Genomic DNA, 20,055 nt, shown 5'->3' with positions numbered 1-20,055 from the left:
AAAGGAACAACCAGTACCAGCCGCTGCAAAATCATGCCAAAATGTAAAGACCATCAAGACTAGGAAGAAACTGCATCAACTAACGAGCAAAATAACCAGCTAACATCATAATGACAGGATCAAATTCACACATAACAGTATTAACTTTAAATGTAAATGGACTAAATGCTCCAATTAAAAGACACAGACTGGAAAATTGGATAAAGAGTCAAGACCCATCAGTGTGCTGTATTCAGGAAATCCATCTCACGTGCAGAGACACACATAGGCTCAGAATAAAAGGATGGAGGCAGATCTACCAAGCAAATGGAAAACAAAAAAATGCAGGGGTTGCAATCCTAGTCTCTGATAAAACAGACTTTAAACCAGCAAAGATCAAAAGAGACAAAGAAGGCCATTACATAATGGTAAAGGGATCAATTCAACAAGAACAGCTAACTATCCTAAATATATATGCACCCAACACAGGAGCACCCAGATTCATAAAGCAAGTCCTGAGTGACCTACAAAGAGACTTAGACTCCCACACATTAATAATGGGAGACTTTAACACCCCACTGTCAACATTAGACAGATCAACGAGACGGAAAGTCAACAAGTATACCCAGGAATTGAACTCAGCTCTGCACCAAGTGGACCTAATGGACACATACAGAACTCTCCACCCCAAATCAACAGAATATGCATTTTTTTCAGCACCACACCACACCTGTTCCAAAATTGACCACATACTTGGAAGTAAAGCTCTCCTCAGCAAATGTAAAAGAACAGAGATTATAACAAACTATCTCTCAGACCACAGTGCAATCAAACTAGAACTCAGGATTAAGAATCTCACTCAAAACCGCTCAACTGCATGGAAACTGAACAACCTGCTCCTGAATGACTACTGGGTACATAAGGAAATGAAGGCAGAAATAAAGATGTTCTTTGAAACCAACGAGAACAAAGACACAACATACCAGAATCTCTGGGTTGCATTCAAAGCAGTGTGTAGAGGGAAATTTATAGCACTAAATGCCCACAAGAGAAAGCAGGAAAGATCCAAAATTGACACACTAACATCACAATTAAAAGAACTAGAAAAGCAAGAACAAACACATTCAAAAGCTAGCAGAAGGCAAGAAATAACTAAAATCAGAGCAGAACTGAAGGAAATAGAGACACAAAAAACCCTTCAAAAAATTAATGAATCCAGGAGCTGGTTTTTTGAAAGGATCAACAAAATTGATAGACCGCTAGCAAGACTAATAAAGAAAAAAAGAGAGAAGAATCAAATAGACACAATAAAAAATGATAAAGAGGATATCACCACTGATCCCACAGAAATACAAACTACCATCAGAGAATACTACAAACACCTCTACGCAAGTAAACTAGAAAATCTAGAAGAAATGGTTAAATTCCTGGACACATACACTCTCCCAAGACTAAACCAGGAAGAAGTTGAATCTCTGAAGAGACCAATAACAGGAGCTGAAATTGTGGCAATAATCAATAGTTTACCAACCAAAAAGAGTCCAGGACCAGATGGATTCACAGCCAAATTCTATCAGAGGTACAAGGAGGAACTGGTACCATTCCTTTTGAAACTATTCCAATCAATAGAAAAAGAGGGAATCCTCCCTAACTCATTTTATGAGGCCAGCATCATTCTGATACCAAAGCCGGGCAGAGACACAACCAAAAAAGAGAATTTTAGACCAATATCCTTGATGAACATTGATGCAAAAATCCTCAATAAAATACTGGCAAACCGAATCCAGCAGCACATCAAAAAGCTTATCCACCATGATCTAGTGGGCTTCATCCCTGGGATGCAAGGCTGGTTCAATATACGCAAATCGATAATCCAGCATATAAACAGAGCCAAAGACGAAAACCACATGATTATCTCAATAGATGCGGAAAAAGCCTTTGACAAAATTCAACAACCCTTCATGCTAAAAACTCTCAATAAATTAGGTATTGATGGGACGTATTTCAAAATAATAAGAGCTATCTATGACAAACCCACAGCCAATATCATACTGAATGGGCAAAAACTGGAAGCATTCCCTTTGAAAACTGGCACAAGGCAGGGATGCCCTCTCTCACCACTCCTATTCAACATAGTGTTGGAAGTTCTGGCCAGGGCAATTAGGCAGGAGAAGGAAATAAAGGGTATTCAATTAGGAAAAGAGGAAGTCAAATTGTCCCTGTTTGCAGATGACATGATTGTATATCTAGAAAACCCCATTGTCTCAGCCCAAAATCTCCTTAAGCTGATAAGCAACTTCAGCAAAGTCTCAGGATACAAAATCCATGTACAAAAATCACAAGCATTCTTATAAACCAATAACAGACAAACAGAGCCAAATCATGAGTGAATTCCCATTCACAATTGCTTCAAAGAGAATAAAATACCTAGGAATCCAACTTACAAGGGATGTGAAGGACCTCTTCAAGGAGAACTACAAACCACTGCTCAATGAAATAAAAGAGGATACAAACAAATGGAAGAACATTCCATGCTCATTGGTAGGAAGAATCAATATCATGAAAATGGCCATACTGCCCAAGGTAATTTACAGATTCAATGCCATCCCCATCAAGCTACCAATGACTTTCTTCACAGAATTGGAAAAAACTACTTTAAAGTTCATATGGAACCAAAAAAGAGCCTGCATCGCCAAGTCAATCCTAAGCCAAAAGAACAAAGCTGGAGGCATCACACTACCTGACTTCAAACTATACTACAAGGCTATATAACCAAAACAGCATGGTACTGGTACCAAAACAGAGATATAGATCAATGGAACAGAACAGAGCCCTCAGAAATAACACTGCATATCTACAACTATCTGATCTTTGACAAACCTGAAAAAAACAAGCAATGGGGAAAGGATTCCCTATTTAATAAATGGTGCTGGGAAAACTGGCTAGCCATATGTAGAAAGCTGAAACTGGATCCCTTCCTTACACCTTATACAAAAATCAATTCAAGATGGATTAAAGACTTAAACGTTAGACCTAAAACCAGAAAAACCCTAGAAGAAAACCTAGGCATTACCATTCAGGACATAGGCATGGGCAAGGACTTCATGTCCAAAACACCAAAAGCAATGGCAACAAAAGACAAAATTGACAAATGGGATCTAATTAAACTAAAGAGCTTCTGCACAGCAAAAGAAACTACCATTAGAGTGAACAGGCAACCTACAAAATGGGAGAAAATTTTCACAACCTACTCATCTGACAAAGGGCTAATATCCAGAATCTACAATGAACTCAAACAAATTTACAAGAAACAAACAAACAACCCCATCAAAAAGTGGGCGAAGGACATGAACAGACACTTCTGAAAAGAAGACATTTATCTAGCCAAAGAACACATGAAAAAATGCTCATCATCACTGGCCATCAGAGAAATGCAAATCAAAACCACAATGAGATACCATCTCACACCAGTTAGAATGGCAATCATTAAAAAGTCAGGAAACAACAGGTGCTAGAGAGGATGTGGAGAAATAGGAACACTTTTACACTGTTGGTGAGACTGTGAACTAGTTCAACCATTGTGGAAGTCAGTGTGGCGATTCCTCAGGGATCTAGAACTAGAGATACCATTTGACCCAGCCATCCCATTACTGGATATATACCCAAAGGATTATAAATCATGCTGCTATAAAGACACATGCACACTTATGTTTATTGCGGCATTATTCACAATAGCAAAGACTTGGAACCAACCCAAATGTCCAACAATGATAGACTGGATTAAGAAAATGTGGCACATATACACCATGGAATACTATGCAGCCATAAAAAATGATGAGTTCATGTCCTTTGTAGGGACATGGATGAAATTGGAAGTCATCATTCTCAGTAAACTATCGGAAGAACAAAAAACCAAACACCATGTATTCTCACTCATAGGTGGGAATTGAACAATGAGATCACATGGACACAGGAAGGGGAATATCACACTCTGGGGACTGTGGTGGGGTGTGGGGTTGGGGGGAGGGATAGCATTGGGAGATATACCTAATGCTAAATGACGAGTTAGTGGGTGCAGTGCACCAGCATGGCACATGTATACATATGTAACTAACCTGCACAATGTGCACATATACCCTAAAACTTAAAGTATAAAAAAAAAAAATTAAAAAGAATAAATAAATAAATAAAAGAAAATGCCCTTGCTGCCTGTCTCAGGTCTAAGCCAACCCAGCTTGGGGTTTGCTGCTTACGTGCGTAGTGTTCTTCCTCATGGGCTCCACAGAGGTGTGGATCTGATAATTTTTCAGGTGAATAAAATAAAATTGACAAGGATGTGGTAAAGATAATAGGAGAAGAAACTGAGTATGGGAATGGAATTCAGGTTCTCTGTAAAAGCAGCAGTTGAAAGATGTACATTAAAAAACCAATTCAGATTTTGCAATTTTTCTTCTCTCAAGGGCCAATTTGCTGAGGAAAATATATTATTTAGATATGCAAAGTCGGCCTTGTTCGCAATAAACTCACTAAGTAAATTATAAATTAAACGCTAATTTCAAAAGCATTAATTAAACCTTCTGATTAAACCCTTCTGCCCTAAAGAGAAAAAATTTTTTTTTCACAAAAATGCTTTTTTATGCATTTTTCATGGTTGAATCTTTAGTACTCATCACTGTCTATATTCACACAAGGCTACTGTGGATTTCAACAAGTAACTGTAATGTTTAAAAAAATTAATTAATACATAATAGATATAGATATCTTCTAGGTACAGGTGACAATTTAATACACACTTAAAATGTATAAAGATCAAATTAGTGTAATTTGGATTCTACCACTTAAATATTTGTCTTTTATTTATGCTAAATCCCTTCAAATTATTCTCCTCTAGCTCTTTTAAAATATACAAGAGATTATTGTAAACTGTAGTCACCCTATTGATCTATCAAATTCTAGGTCTTAATTCTTTAGTCAAACTGTGTATTTATACCCATTAATCAACCTCTCCTCATCGTCCCTCACCATTGCCCTTCACAGCCTCTGGTAATCACCACTAGTCTCTGTCTTTAAGAGATAACTTTTTTAACTTTTGCATGTGAGTGAGAACATATGATATTTGTCTTCCTGTGCTTGGCCTATTTTATTTAATGACTTCCATTTCCATCCATGTTGCTGGAAATGACAGAATTTCATTCTTTTTATGGCTAAAAAATATTCCATTATGTATATATATCACATTTTATTTACCCATTCATAGATTCATGGACACTTAGGTTGTTTTCATATGTTGGCCATTGTGAATAGTGCTGAAATAAACATGGGAGAGCAGGTATCTCCTTGATATATGATTTTCTTTTTCTTTTTGTATATATACCCAGTAGTGGAATTACTGGATCATATGGGAGTTCTATTTTTAGTTTTTTGAGGAACCTTCATATGATTTTCCTTAGTGGCTGTACTGATTTACATTTCCATCAACAGTATACAAGGGTTTTCCTTTCTCCACATCCTCACCAGCATCTGTTATTACTTGTATTTTTAAGCCATTTTAACCAACATGAGATGATATTTTATGTGGTAATCATTTCTCTGATGACTGGTGATATTGAACATTTTTTCCTGTATTTGATGGTCACTTGCGTGTCTTCTGTTGAGAACCATCTACTCAGATTCTTAGCCCAATTTTGATTGGATTTTTTTTCCCAAGTAGAGTTGTGTTTGCTCCTTACATATTCTGGTTACTAATCCTTTGTCAGATGAATAATTTGCAAATATTTTCTCCCATTCTGTGGGTTGTCACTTCACTTTGTTGACTGTTTTCTTTGCTGTGAAGAAGCTTGTTAACTTGATATAATATTATTTATCTTTTTTGCTTTGGTGGCCTATGCTTATAAGGTCTTATACAAAAATTCTTTGCCCAGACCAATCTCATAAGCATTTCCCAATGTTTTATTCTAAGAGTTACATAGATTCAGGTGATAGATTTAAGTTTTTCATTCATCTTGATTCAATTTTTGTATATGGTGAGAGATAGGAGTATAGTTTCATTCTTCTGTATATGATTATTCGGTTTTCCCAGAACCATTTATTGAAGAAACTGTCTTTTCCCCAATGTTTGTTTTTGGTTCTTTTCTCAAAAAAATAAGTTGGCCATAAGTGCATAGGTTTATATCTGGGCTCTCTGTCCTTTCCCATTGGTTTGTGTGTCTATTTTTATGCTTGTACCATGCTGATTTAGTTACTATAGGTTTGTAGCGTATTTTGAAGTCAGGTAGTATGATGTCTCCAGCTTTGTTCTTTTTGCTCAGCATTGTCTATAAGAGGTTTTTTGTGGTTCTATATAATTTTTAGAATTGTTTTCATATTTCTATGAAGAAAGACATTGGTATTTTGATAGAAATTGTATTGAATCTAAGTTTCTTCAGGTAGTATTTTCATTTTAACAATATTAATTCTTTCAATCCATGGGCATGGAATTTTTTTCAATTTTTTGTGTCCTCTTCAATGTCTTTCATCAGAGTTTTATTGTTTTTCTTACATAGCTCTTTCACTTCTTTGGTTAAATTGGTTCATAAATATTTTATATTCTTTGTAGCTATTGCAAATGGGATTGCTTTTCTGATTTCTTGTTCAGATTGTTTGCTGTTGATGTATATAAATGTTACTGATTTCTGGATGTTCATTTTGTATCCTGAACTTTACTGAATTTGCTTATCATATTTAATAGTATTTTTGGTGGAAGGTATTTCTAAGTATTACCTTTTGTTATCTGAGTAAAAGGCTAATCTGACTCCTTCCTTTTCTATTTGTATGCCTTTTCTTTCTTTCTCTTGTTTAATTGCTCTGGCCGGGGCTTCCAGTATCATATTGAATAAAACTGATGAAAGTGGCCATCCTTGTCTTGTTCTTCATCTTTGAGGAAAGACTTTTGTTTTTTACCCTGTTCAGTCCAATGTTCATCATGGGTTTGTCATATATAGCCTGTATCATTTTTAGGTATTTTCCTTCTATACCCATTTTGTTGAAGGGTTTTAATCATAAAGGAATGTTGAATTTTATTGAATTCTTTCAGCATCTATTGAGATGAGAGTATGATTTTTGTTCTTGCTTCTATTAACGTAATGCATCATGTTTATTGATTGGCACATGTTGCATTCATCACTTGCATTCCTAGGATGAATCCCACTGGTTCATGGTGAATGATCTTTTTAATGTGTTGTTAAATCATATTTGCTCATATTTTGTTGAGGATTTTGGAACTATATTCATCAAGGACATTGGCCTGTAGTTTTCTTTTTTGGTTATGTCTTTGTCTGGTTTTGCATCAGGAAAATGCTAACTTTGCATAACAAGTTTGAAACCATTTCCTTCTCTTAATTTTTTGAAGAGTTTGAAAAGAATTGTTATTAATTCTCCTTTAAATATTTGGTAGAATTAAACAGTGAAGCCACCATGTCTTGGGCTTTTCTTTGATGAGAGACTGTTTATTACAGCTTTAATCTTATTACACATTATTTATTTGCTGAGGTTTTCTATTTTGTTGTGGTTCAATCTTGGTAGGTTGTACGTGTCCAGCAATTTACCCATCTCTTCAGGTTTTCCAGTTTGTTGACATGTAGATGTTCATAATGGTATCTACTGATCTTTGTGTTCTGTGGTCTGAGTTGTCTTCTATTTCATTATTGATTTTATTTATTTGGATTTTCCCTCTTTTTTCCTTAGTCTAGCTAAAGGTTTGTTGATTTTGTTTATCTTTTCAAAAAACCAAGTTATTTAGTTGTTCTTCTGTTTCTGTTGTATTTTCTTTTATAAGGTACCACTTTTAGCTGTTTCTGCTCTTATCTTTATTATTTGTCTCCTTCTACTAATTTTTAATTTGCTTTGTTCTTGTTTTCTTGTTTCTTGAGGTGAATCATTCAGTTGTTTATTTGAAGTCTTTTCACTTTTTTTCTTGTAAACTCTGATGAAAACTTTTTTGAAGTGTATTTCTATAAACTTTCCTCTTAGTACTCTTTTTGCTGTATTGTGTACACTTTGCTATATTGTATTTCCATTTTGATTTGTTTAAATTTTTTTAATTACCTTATTAATGTCTTCATTGACCCATTGTTAGTTTTGGAGCATATTGTTTAACTTCTAGGTGTTTGTGTATTTTCCAAGTTCCTCTTGTTAATGATTTCTAAATTTATTCACTTGTGGTCAGAAAAGATGATCGACATGATTTCTACCTTTTTAAATTTGTCAAGATTTATTTTGTGGCTGACAATGTGGTCTATTCAAGAAAATGTTTCATGTCCTGATTAAAATAATGTGTATTGTGCAGCAGTTGAGTTAAATGTTCTATAAATGACAACTAGGCCTATTTGATCTAGTGTGTAGTTTAATTCTGATGTTTCTTTGTTGATTTTTTGTCTGTGTTACCTTCCCATTACTGAGAGTGGAGTGTTGAAGTTTCCTATAATTAAGGTATTGTAATCTATCTCTTCTATTAGATCTATTAATATTTGCTTTATATACTTAGGCACTCTGGTGTTAGGCATATGGATACTTAAAATTGTTATGTCCTCTTCATAAACTGAGCCCTTTATCATTTTATGGTGATCTTTTTGTGTGCTTTTAAAGTTATTGATTTGTATTCTATATTATGTGATATAAGAATAGCTACTCCTGCTATTTTTTGGTTTCCGGATGCATGGAATATTTTTTCCACCCCTTCAATTTCAGTCTAAATGTGTCTTTATATGTGAAATGTTGCTTGCTTTCTTTCTTTCTTTCTTTCTTTCTTTCTTTCTTTCTTTCTTTTTCTTTGGAATATGGATCATATAGTTGAGTCTTGTTTCTTTATTCATTCAACCACTCTATGCTTTTTAATTGAAGAATTGAATCCATTTACATTCAGTGTTATTAATGATAAGTAAGGGCTTACTACTGCCATATTGTTCTTTGTTTACTGGTTGTTTTGTAACTCCCCTCTTCCTTTCTTCTTTGCTTACTGTGTTTCCTGTGGCTAGGTGATTTTCTCTGGTAGTATGTCTTAATGTGTTGCTTTTGATTTTTAATGAATCTATTAAAAGTTTTGCATTGCAGTTACCATGTGGCTTACAAGAAACATCGTATAGATATTATAAATACGACAAGTTATTTTAAATAAAGATGCCATCTTAGATCACAAAAAGAAAAATAATGGAAAGAAATATGCTACACCAACTTTATTTTTAACTACACATTTACTTTACGTTGTCTCAATTCATGTCTTTTAATGTTGCCTATCTCTTCACAGGTTGCTATTGCTATTATTCTTGATAGAGTTATCTTTGGGCTTTATAATAGAGTTACAAGTGAATTGCACAACACAATTACAATATTAGAGTATTCTGGGTTAGTTCCTGTACTTAATTTTACCAGTGTGTTTTATACCTTCTAATGTTTTCAATGTTGGTGTTTTTTTTTTTTTTTATCAGATTTTTTTCAGATGGAAGAACTCCCTTTTGCATTTCTTATAAAAGGGTCTGGTGTTGGCAATTTTTTTCAGCTTTTGTTTGTCCGGGAAAGACTTTCTCTTTCATGTGTAAAAGATAGCTTTGTGGGATAAAATATTCTTAAATGGCAGTTACTTCTTTCAGTACATTGAAAATGCCTTCCCATACCTTGTTGGTCTGTGTGGTATTCATTCAGATGTCAGCTCCCTGATGAATTGGAGCTCTTTTACAACTTGTTTTCTTCTTACTCTTACTCCTTTTAGAACCCTCTCCTTGTTTTAACCTTTGAAAGTTTGATTAATTCCTGCCCTGAGGTAGTCTTATTTGGGTCAAGTTATGTAGTGTTCTCTAGCCTTCCTGTACTTAAATATTTGTCCGTTTTTCAAAGTTTGGAAAGTTTTCTGTTTGAGTAAGTTTTCTATCCCTTGTTTTTGCTCAGCTCGTTCTTAAAAAGCAATAATTCTTAGATTTGATCTTTTGAGGTAGTTTTCTATATCTTGTAGGTAAGCTTTCCTTTTCATTTTTTTCTCATCATATATATTATTGAATAGCTCACTGATCATTTTCATGCTTGATCCATTCTGCTCGTGAGAGCCTCTAATGTATTTCTCAGTTCAGCAAATGTTTTTCTTAGTTAGAAGATTTTTGTTTGATTTTTAAAATTATTTCAATCTCTTTGTTAAATGTGTCTAGTAAATGTCTGGACTGCTTTTCTGTGTTATCTTGGAAATCACTGAGGTTCCTTAAAACTACTATTTAGAATTTTATTAAGAGCATTCACATGTCATCGTCCCAGTGGAGTCAGTCACTGGTTCCTTGCTTTGTTCATTTGAAGAGTTCATGATTCCATTTTTTTTTCCTTGTAGATGTATGTCTATATATTTGCATTGAATAATTAGTTACTTATTCTAGTGTTTGCTGTCTGTTTTGTTTTTTATAGGATATGTTTGCTTAGATTTTTTTTTTTTGTAATTTGCCTGTTGATGTTTTTATTTTTACCCCAACAAGGTCACTGTCTCCTTTTCAGCACTTGATGGCCTTTAAGCCTAGGTTTGTCTCAGTTCTAGTAAACAATCAGAATGCTGAAGGTCAGAATGGGAAGGTCCCTAAGCGGGTATTCCATTAGTGTGGGAAGGCTGGCTACAGATGTGTGTTCAGGGGACCTGTGGAACAAACTTTCTACAATGTGATGCTTCTGAACAGCCACTCTGATTTGGCAACTCCTTTAGGAGAGTTATAGAGCAGAGTTTCCAGAGCAGGGGATGGTAGTCCTACCTCCCTCCTTTGTTTAGGGTGATTCTCAGGGATATTCCTCCCTTCAGACACTGTTGGTGATTTCTGTGGGTTGAAGTAAGGACAGGTCTCCTGCCAGGGAATCTAAAATGATTGGGAAGCTGGTAGTCCATCTTAATTTCATTTTTCCCTCTCTAGAAATCATGAGTCATAAAATTCTCATGCACTTGATGTGGGGCATTTTCGGGGCAGGGGCATCATGGATATAGAGGTTTGATTCTCTTTCCATGTGCTTCGAGTCTTTTCACTTCCCTTTGGCTCTGGGAACTGTCTTATCCTCTTATTTGAATTCTGGGATATTGCTGGTGATAATCTCAGTGCTATATATTTGTTTTTGGTTTTCTGTGGGGGAGAGTTAAGCCAGCTTGCTTCTTTGTCACTATTTTGGAACCAGAAGTCTTTCCAACAAGTAACTGTTTGATGTCATTTTTATATGCCTATTAGGTCAAGTTCTGATTTGAGTTAAATGTGGGATATGCAGTAAATATATAGTTTTCTAGAGAAAGTAAGTTAATTTATAACTTCGAATGGGGAACAAGAATGCTCAATTCAGTGTTATTGCCAAATGTGTTCATATTCTGTCTATATTTTTCTCAGTGAATAATGATAATGCAGTTCTGAGGCCTGAAAAATTCTTACAGTCTCTTACCAAGTCTTTGATCTATCTTGGGATTTCATTTGTTTCCTTACTGCTAGGAGAAAGGTGTTACTATATACCTCGAAGAGATGCTGTAAGAATCTGTCTCAAATCATTATTTAAACACTTAGAAAACATGCCCATTTGTTGTTCTACAAGAGACAAGTAAGATGATAAATGCTGTGTGTTATATAAATTCTGTCCTAAAATAGAGGTTCATGAATACATTGAATATGTATCTGAGAAATTGTGTTAGGACAGTGGTGACTCATGCAATACTAAGGAAAATTTTATCCTGTGATTTTAACTTTTGGAATAATTTAAAACAGAATGTAATCCATACTTATAATTACTTAGGTAGGAATATTTCTCAAAACTGTAAATGCATATTTGCTTACATAATTAGAAGTGAGAAAATTACTGGTGATTTCTGTGTTACTCTCCTCCAGACAATGAGGGAGGATGAAGATAATCATTAATACTTTTGGGAATCAAAGTAAATTAATTACGCATTTATTTTCGAGTACCTGAAGAAACAGTTAAACTTCAGTGGCTAGCCAGTCTGTTCTTTTGGTAATTCTGCTCTTTGTTAATGATCTTTTAAATGCGTATTTTCTACACAGTTTCTTTAACAGGGTGAAAGTAAAAGAAAGCTCCCTCATAATAAATACACTTTCACTTCCCTAAAGTAAATAGTAGCTTTCATCAAAATGCTTGAGAGAGGACTGTGCAGACATTTTTCACTGAATATTTAAGCAAAAGACAATAGATTTGTCATTATCAGTAGTGTATTAGTCTGTTTTCACACTGCTGATAAAGACGTACCCAAAACTGGGAACAAAAAAAGATTTTATTGGACTTACAGTTCCACATGGCAGGGGAGGCCTCAGAATCATGGTAGGAAGTGAAAGACTCTTACATGGCAAAGGCAAAAGAAAATGAGAAAGAAGCAAAACCAGAAAAGTGGAAACCCCGATAAACCCATCAGAGACTTACTATCATGAGAATAGCACGAGAAAGACCGGCCCCCATGATGCAATTACCTGCCCGTAGGTCCCTCCTGAAACACGTGGGAACTCTGGGAGGTACAATTCAAGTTGAGATTTTGGTGAGGACACAGCCAAATCATATCAACTATCATCATATATCTTTTTGGCCATAGGCGTTTTCTCTTAGCTTTCCTGCTTATTTCACTATCCTTATTTTTTTCAAGTGAGTTTTAGAAAAATAACTTAAAAAAAGAAGAATAAAAGCTCTGGTCACTTAATTTTAGGTTAATATAATTTGGTAATTTACTAGTAGTTAACCCTCATGCAATCCATGAAGATTATTTGATGTGAACATATAAATGGCATACTTGCAAGAGTTCTTGTAAAATAAAGTGAACAAGATCTACCCCACCCTTATCCCTGAAGAAGCGAGTCCATTTAGGAAACATAAATCCAACCTTGAAAGTGGAAAATGTATTTACTGATTGTGACCAAATAAATTTGTCACTCTTTTCCTTTTTTTAACATCCCATTTAGTGTAAAATTTGAAGGTCATTTAACTGATGAGTTTCACTAAAAATACAAATTATGTTTGGTTTAAAATATTGGACTTGGAAAGTTACTGGTGTCCAGGTATTCTGATTTTTCAGATTTCAGTTCCCAGTTCTGAGTGATTACCTAATCAGTGAATTTCATGAAGCCTAAAATTCTCATCTCATAAAGTCTAAAATGCTCACAAAACAGGAAAAGAACCTAGAATTACCTCTTTCCTGCCTTAGCTGCCACTCAGCTCCTCCATTTCTTAACAATGGCTCAGCATATATTCGTTTTATAAATTGAAATTCTTGTGAGGTTTCATTTGAAGAAGTAATTCTGCTGATTCCAAAATTTTGAAAACTGCAGTTATAAACTATTGGGAGATTACTTACTCAGCAGTTTTGATGTTCTGCCAGAATCCAAAGGCCAGAACTTGCGGACCTTGTTGACAGGTGTGACTACCAGGTCAGAACAGAAGGGGATCAGGAACTCACATAGGAAATCCTTTGCTACAGAGAAAGCAGGCATAAAATGTTAGAGCAGAATAAAGTTCTACATTCTAGGCAGAGAGGTAAAGTTTCATTAGTTGGAACACCATGAAATGGAATTGACTTCGTTCTGTATGTTCCAATTAGATTGGTCCCAGGGTGTGGGTTTTTTGATTTTGTAAGCACAAACTGATTAAGGTCTGTTCTTGGTTGCAGAGCTGATGAGAATGTGTTCTTACTTGACAAACAAGTTCTCCTAATGTGCTTTGCCATTTTGTTAAGTATTTAAACAGATTATGAGTTGCAGCGTATGGTTTAGATTGGTGGTACTCCAACTGTTGTGTACATTGGAATCAGCTGGAGGACTTGTTAAAAGGCAGACTGCTGGTTTCCACCTCCAGTTTCTGATTCAGAGACTGGCTTTGGAAGTGTGGTCCAAGACTACATTTCTGAGTTACCAGTGATGATTCTGCTGCTGCTCTAGGAAACACACTTTAAGATTGAATGTCTGGTTTAGAAATGACTATAGTTCACTTTTTAGTTAAATGATTTCTATATACCAGGGTAAAGTATTTTTCTTTCCTAAGTGACTTTTTTTTTCTGCCTTAATTCCCATTCCCCCATCCTTTTTCTGTGGAAATTCTTAACACAATATGTGAAATTTTTGCCAAGAAGATCAAAATTTAATCTTATAAAAAGGTATCCAAAAACCCTACAACTAACAATGATGATACAATGAATTATTTTTCTCTAAAGTCAGAATAAGGCAAGTCTGTCCACTGTCACCACTCCTATTTACACTATACTGGAAGTCTTAACCACCAAAATCAGCTATGAAAAATAGAAATGAAAGATGAAGATTGGGGAAAAATCAACATATTTTCTCCTTTTGCAGGAAACATGGCTGTATAAGTAGAAAACTTTGAAGCATTTGCTGTAAGTAACAAATATGTTTAGAAAGGTTACAGACTACAATATCTAATTTAGAAGTCCTTTGTATTTCTACATATTAGTAATAAATAATTGGAATTTAAAATTTATAAAAAGTACTATTATAATAGTACTATCTAAAATGAAATACTTCAATATAATCTAACAAACATTTGAAGGATCTATATACTGAAAAGTAAAAAATATTGATTAAAAAATGAAAGTCATATATAAAAGGAGATATTATTCAATTACCAGATTGGAAGTCTTATATTGTCAGTCCTCCTCAAAATAATTCGTAGATTTAACGCAATCACAATCAAATTTCTAGAATTATTTTGGTAGATGTTGATAAACTATTTCTAATACATATGTATATATAGAAAAAGCAAGGGGATTAGAAAAATGACAAGGAATGAGAGTAGACAAAATAATTTTGAGAAAAAACCCACAAAATTGGAGGACTCACATTACCCAATTTCATGACTTATCATAAAAATATAGTAATCATGGCAGTAGGTATTGGCTGAAGCATGTACGCACTGAGCCAAACATGGTGGCTTGAACATATAATCCCAGCTACTCAGGATGCTGAGGTGAGAGAATCACTTGAGCCCAGGAGTTTAAGACTGGCCTGGACAACATAGCACTATCCCATATTAAAAAATAGTAAATAAAAACTAAAAAGAATAGACACATCAGTCAGTGGAACTGAATACAGAAACAAAAACCTGCCCTGTACAAATACGGCAAGCTCACATGAACAAGCATGAAAAGGCAATTCAATGAAGAAAAAATGAATAATTCATAATCTCAATGCCAATAAAGAGAATCTTAGCCTATACCTTTCATCTTAGACAAAAAGCCTTAAAATAGATTATAAGACTAAATATAAAATCTAAAACTATAAAACTTCTAGAAAAAAAGATAGAAATATATATGTGTGACTTTGGGCCAGGCACGGTGGCTTGCACCTGTAATCCCAGCACTTTGGGAGGCTGAGGCGAGTGGATCACGAGGTCAGGAGATCAAGACCGTCTTGGCCAACATGGTAAAACCCCTTCTCTACTAAAATACAAAAAAATTAGCCAGGTGTGGTGGCATATGCCTGTAATCCCAGCTACTTGGGAGGCTGAGGCAGCGGAATCACATGAACCCGGGAGGCGGAGGCTGCTGTGAGCTGAGATTGTGCCATTGCACTCCAGCCTGGCAAAAGAGCAAGACTCCGTCTCAAAAAATATCTATATCTATATCTGTATCTAGATATAGATATATCTGTGTGACTTTAGTTGGGCAAAGAGTTTTAGATATGACACCAAAAGCATGATGAATAAAAGAAAAAAATTGATTGGATTTCATTAAAATTACAAATTTTGGCATAGTGCAAGATAACTGTTTAGAGAAAGAAAGGCAAAACACACTCTGAGAAAAATATTTGGAAATTATAGTTGATATGGTTAGGTTTTGTGTCCCCACCCAAATCTCATCTTGATAAATTGTTATCCCCGGTTGTTGAGGGAGAGACCTGGTGGGAGGTGATTGGAACATGGGAGTGGTTTTTCCCATGCTGTTCTCATGATAGTGTGTGAATTCTCATGAGATCTGATGGTTTTATCAGTGGCAATTTTTCCTCCCTTGCTCTCATTCCCTCCTGTGGCCTTGTGAAGAAGGTGCCTTCTTCCCCCTCAGCTTCTGCCATGATTCTAATTTTCCTGAGGCTTCTCCCAGCCATTCAGAACTGGGAGCTAATTAAACCTCTTTCCTTTATAAATTACCCAGTCTCAGGTATTTCTTTATAGCAGTGCAAAAGCTAATTAATACATTAAATTGGTACTACAGAGAGTGGGGTATTGCTATAAAGACACACAAAAATGTGAAATTTTGGCTCTGAGTAGTGGGCAGAGGTTGGAACAGTTTGCAAGGCTCAGAAGACAAGAAAATTTGGGAAAGTTTGGAACTTCCTAGAGACTTGTTGAATGCTTTTGACCAAAATGCTGATAGCATGGACAATGAAGTCTGGGGTGAGGTGGTCTCAGATGGAGATGAGAAACTTATTGGAAATTGGAGCAAAGGACACTCTTGCTATGCTTTAGCAAGGAGACTGGTGACATTTTGCCCCTGCCCTAGAGATCTGTGTAACTTTAAATTTGAGAGAGATCATTTAGGGTATCTCGCAGAAGAAATACCTAAGTGGCAAAGCATTCAAGAGGAAGCAGAGAATAGAAGTTTGGAAAATATGCAGCCCAATCATGATGTTTTAAAGAAAAACCCATTTTCTAGGGAGAAATTCAAGTTGGCTGCAGAAATTTCGATAAGTAACAAGGAGCCAAATGTTAATTTTCAAGGCAATGTGAAAAATGTCTCCAGGGTATGTCAGAGACCTTCACAGCATCCCTCCTCTCATCACAGGCCCAGAGGCCTAGAAGGGAAAAAAGATTTCATGGGCCAGGCCCAGGGACTTCCACTTTGTGCAACCTCAGGACTTGGTGCTCTCTGTCCCAGCTGCTCCACGTCCAGCCATGGCTAAAAGAGGCCAAGGTACAGCTCTTGCCATTGCTGCAGAGGGTGAAAGCCCCAAGTCTTGGTGGTTTCCACATAGTGTTGGGCCTGTGGGTGCACAGAACTCAAGAATTGAGGTTGGGAAACTTCAGCCTAGATTTCAGAGGATGTGTGGAAATGCCTGGATGTCCAGGCAGAAGTCTACTGCTGATATGATCATGGATAACCTCTGTCAGGGCAGTGCAGAACAGGAATGTGGGATTGGAGCACCCATATACAGTTCCCATTGAGGCACTGCCTAGTAGAACAGTGAGGAGAGGGCCACCATCCTCCAGACCCCAGAATGGTAGATCCACTGACAGCTTGCACTGTGCATCTGGAAAAGCCACAGGCACTCAATACCAGCCTGTGAAGAAATTGCACAAGGCCATGGGAGCCCAACCCTTGCATCAGCATGCCCCCGAATGTGAAGTGGAGTCAAAGGAGATCATTTCGGAGCTTTGAATTTTAATGACTGCCCCACTGGATTTTGGATTTTCATGGGGCCTGTAGCTCCTTTGTTTTGGTCAATTTCTCCCATTTGGAATAGAAGAATTTACCCAATGCCCATACCCCCATTGTATCTAGGAAGCAACTAACTTGTTTTTGACTTTACATCCTCATAGGTGGCAAGGACTTGCCTTCTCTCAGATGAGACTTTGGACTGTGGACTTTTGTGTTAATGCTGGAATGAATTAAGACGTTGGGGGACTGTTGGGAAGGCATGATTGGTTTTGAAATGTGAAAGGGACATGAGATTTTGGGAGGGCCCAGGGGTGAAATGATATGGTTAGGCTTTGTGTTGCCACCCAAATCTCACCTTAAATTATAATCCCCAGATGTTGAGGGAGAGACCTGGTGGGAGGTAATTGGATCATGTGGGTGGTTTTCCTCTTGCTTTTCTCATGAGAGTGAGTGAGTTCTCATGAGATCTGATAGTTTTCTATATGGCAGTTTTTATTCCTTTGCTCTCACTCCCTCCTGCCACCTTTTGAAAAAGGTGCCTGCTTTCCCCTTCACCTTCCTCCATGATTGTAAGTTTCCTGAGGCCTCCCAGCCATGTGGAACTGTGAGTCAATTAAATCTCTTCCCTTTATAAATTACCCAGTCTCAGGTATTTCGTTATAGCAGTGCGAAAATGTACTAATACAATATTTCTGACAGAGAACTTGTATCTGAACTATAGAAATAATTATCAAAGCACATCAATAAGAAAAATAAACAATGGACCAAATATGTGAACAGACACTGCATCAGGAACATATGTGATGGCGAATAATTACATGAGCAGATGATCTACATTATAATCTATTAGAGAAATGCAAATTAAAACCACAATGAGATACCAAAGTATACATTTCAGACTGCCTTAAAAAGCTAGAACAGAGGTAAACAAATTGAATTAGTAACCAAAAAACTTCCCACCAAGAAAAACTCAGGCCAAGGTGGTTTCACTAGCAAACTTTAGCAAACATTTAAAGAAGAAATAATGCAATACTCCACACATTGCAATACTTCACAATCTCTTTCAGAATAAAAATGAGATACACTTCTCAGTTAATTCAGTGACAATAGTATTACCCTTATACAAAAAGCAGATAAACGTTACAATAAAAGAAAATGACAACTCTATTAAATGTAGACAAAAATATTCAACAAAATTTCTGTGAATAAAATTTAATGATATACAAAAAGGATTATCAGTATGACTAATTAGGACTTATCCCAGAAATGCAAGATTAGTTTAACATCAGAAAATGCATTACGTAGTATACCATATTAATATAGTAAAGAAAAAAATGGTTTTAATCATCTCAATAGATACAGAGAAAGCATTTGACAAAATGAAATATCAATTCATGATTTAAAAACAAACAAAAATTTTTTAAAAACATTCTTGACAAAGTTGGAATAGAAGAGAACTTCCTTGACATAAAGGGCTCTTACAAAAAAAAAAAAGCAAATATACTCAATGGTGAAAGATTGAATACCTTTCCCATAAATCAGAAAAAAGGTGAAGATATTTGCTCTCTGCATTCCTATTAAACTTTGTACTGGAAGACTCACTGCATGCAATAAGAGAAGCAAAAGAGGCCAGGCGCGGTGGCTCATGCCTGTAATCCCAGCACTTTGAGAGGCCGAGGCAGGCGGATCATGAGGTCAGGAGATCGAGACCATCCTGGCTAACACGGTGAAACCCCATCTCTACTAAAAATACAAAAAATTAGCCGTGCGTGGTGGCGAGTGCCTGTAGTCCCAGCTACTCAGGAGGCTAAGGCGAACCCAGGAGGTGGAGCTTGCAGTAAGCTGAGATCGCGCCACTGCGCTCCACCCAGCCTGGGCAACAGAGTGAGACTCCATCTCAAAAAAAAAAAAAAAGAAGCAAAAGAAATAAAAGGCACCCAGAATGAGAATTAAGAAGTAAAACAGTATTCACTGGCAAATGACGTGATCTTGTTTGTAGACTATTTTTTAAAAATCCACAAGAAGTTATTAGGATTAATAAGCAACTACAACAAGGTGGCAGAAGATAAGTAAACAAAACAATTATCTTTTACATATGAGCAATGAATAATCTGAAAATGAAATAAAGAATATAATTCATAATGAAAATGGGAATAAGATTCAATTAGAAATACATATTAAAATCTGTGAACTTCAACTAAAGCAGTGCCAAGAGATAAATTTATAGAACCAAATACATTAGATAAGAGGAAAAGTATAAAATCAATAACCTAAGCTTCTTCCTCCAAGAGCTAAAATTAGAATGGCAAAGCAATATTAAGATAAGCAGAAGTAAAATAAAAAGAGCAGAAATTAATAAAATTAAAAACCAGAATACAATAGCAAATAACAAAAACTTCATTTTTTGGAAAGAATAACACAAACTTCCAAGACAACTGAGAAATAAAAATACATAAAATATAGATTACCAACAACAAGAATAAAATGAGGACAATACTATAGGCCCAGCAGACATCAAAATAATATGAAAATACTACAGATGACACTACACATGAATTTTAAATGACCAATTTTGAAAAGCACAAACCACCAAAACTCATCCATTACAAAATAAATATCTACTTACAAAACTTCTAATAGTTTTATAACCAATAAGGACATGGAATTTTTAACTTTAAATCTCTTAAATGATAAATATCTGGGCTCAGTTGGTTTTACTG

This window comes from Pan paniscus, chromosome 5 (assembly GCF_029289425.2).
Source record: "Pan paniscus chromosome 5, NHGRI_mPanPan1-v2.0_pri, whole genome shotgun sequence".
NCBI classification, from domain to species: Eukaryota; Metazoa; Chordata; class Mammalia; order Primates; family Hominidae; genus Pan; species Pan paniscus.
The sequence above is the reverse complement of the archived record's forward strand: the minus strand, read 5'-3'. Positions refer to the sequence as shown.